Source organism: Octopus bimaculoides, chromosome 2 (assembly GCF_001194135.2).
Source record: "Octopus bimaculoides isolate UCB-OBI-ISO-001 chromosome 2, ASM119413v2, whole genome shotgun sequence".
NCBI classification, from domain to species: Eukaryota; Metazoa; Mollusca; class Cephalopoda; order Octopoda; family Octopodidae; genus Octopus; species Octopus bimaculoides.
The window spans coordinates 34,502,620-34,505,024 of NC_068982.1; positions in this window are offsets into that span (position 1 = coordinate 34,502,620).

The following is a 2,405-nucleotide window of genomic DNA, read 5'->3' on the forward strand; positions in this document are numbered from 1 at the left end:
TATGCCAATACACACAGATAGAGAAATTAAGGCAAATAGACCAGATATAGTTGTCAAAGATCAGGAAGAAAAAAATGTTTTCTAATTGATCTATCAATACCAACAGATGACAACGTTTCCCTAAAAGAAATGGAAAAACTTTCAAAATACAAAGACCTGGAAATAGAGGTAACTCGAATGTGGAATCTAAAAACAGAAACAATTCCTATCATAGTAGGTGCCTTAGGTATAATAAAAAAATATTCAGACAAATACATAACAAAAACACCAGGACTTACAAATATATATAACATACAGAAAATTGCACTACTGGGCACTGCACACATCCTACGCAAAACACTTTCAATACTGTAACCATAAGAGCATCACAGCAAACCACAGGCTTCGGTTATTTTACCCCAGTGTTACTTTGATGGCATGCACTGCTCTCTCACTCACTCAATAATAATAATAATAATGATGATGATAATAATAATAATAATAATAATAATAATAATAATAATAATAATAATAATAATAATAATAATGATAGGAACAGCAAGGATTATCAGGAGGGTTCTAAGCACTTGAAAGACAGCTGAAAACTTGTGGATACCTCAGGTTACAGGTAGTAATCCGCTACCCACATAAATCTTACCAGATTTAAGAGACTGCACCTGAGCCAAACCAAAATAATAATAATAATAATAATAATAATAATAATAATAATAATAATAATAATAATAATAATAATAATAATAATGAATATATACGTAGCTCTTTGCATGTTTGTATGATGTCTATCTAATATGTATGCATGTAAATATATGTAGATGAGTTGTTGGGAACTTACACATGCATCACTCGATGTTTCATAAGGTCGGGAGCGCGTGACTAATCGATCAGGTTTCTGAAATAAGTGAACTGTTAGCTTCATTTATTTCGATCTGAAAGTTGGATTCTAACTGGTTTTTGAGGGAAGATAGGTAACGTGATCCAAATTATTATAGACTGTTAACGTGAGTCGCTGCAGGTGCATTATTAGAATGTAAAGCGTTATTCGGATCTAGGAAAACCAGCTCTATTACGGTTATCTTTCATCTGGGAAAATCAATGAGTTCACTTCATCATAAGCGAAAATTTATCTCGACGGGGTTACTTTTCTTATATCCTAGTAGTGCACGACACTCTAATATATATTGCAGTGAATTTCCATCACCTGGATTGTACGTTGGAAATTAAGCTTACGAATGACGACCAAAAAAAGATTCATCTTTCAGACCGAGAGCAACTTAAGCTTTACTTAATTCAGACATCTGTTCAAGTTGATACATGCACTCGTACACATAAAACTCCGAATATAACCGCACAAGCTACTAACTGTTCAACTGCAAATATGAACGCTACATAATGTACTACACTCACATACGCGCATCACACACATATTTACACTACACACAAACACAGGTTTATTTTAACGATCAATACAGGTTACATAATCAAAGTTTCGGGTAAGTCTGAGAAGACTACGATCGTCAGATATTCCTGTGAGTCTGAGTGGTCATTCCAAAAAAAAAAAAAAAAAAAGAAACAAATGGTTGCATAGGAATTGGATCTTAAGCACAGAGCCTTTCGGAAAATAAACATAAAATTAATATTTCTTCTTATTTATAGGGTATACAATAATCCCTCGCTATATCGCCTTTCATCTATCGCGCACTCAGAACATCGCCGTTCACCTATCGCGGATTTTTCTGGCTAATATATGTAAATTTATATCGCGGGTTCCTGCGACCGATTCACCTATCGCGGGAGGTTTTGGAACGTAACGCCCGCGATAGTCGAAGGATTACTGGATAATACTAATGCAAGAACATTAACTTAGTTTTGAGGTCTTGTGAGTTATGTCCCCTGGCAGAAGAACCGATAAATATTAGTAAGTAGATTGCAGAATTATAAAATGGCAGAAGAGAAAGTAGCAATCGAGAAAGAAAGACCGAAAGAAAGCTATAAAGGAAATAAATAAAAGAAAAGAGAAAGAAGTAAAGAAGGGAGTAAAGGAAAAAGGAAAGAAAGGATAGAATTTGAGAAGGAAACACAACGACAGAAAGAAAGAAGGAAAGAAAGAAAGAAAGAAAGAAAGAAAGAAAGAAAGCAAAAAGGAAGGACGGATAGGTGCGTGTGTGTGTGTTAGAGAAGAGAGAGAGAGGGGGAGAGAGAGGAAGAAAGAGGTGGGAAGAGAGAAGGAAGAAGAAAGAGAGGAAGAGAGAGAGGAAGTGAGAGAGAGGAAGGGAGAAAGAGAGGAAGGGAGAGAGAGAAGAGAGAGAGAGTGAGTGAGTGAGAGTGTGAGTGTGAGTGGGAGAACTGAAAGAAATGGAGGAACGAGGGTTTGAAGAAACGAAGGAGTACAAGTAGGACAGACTACG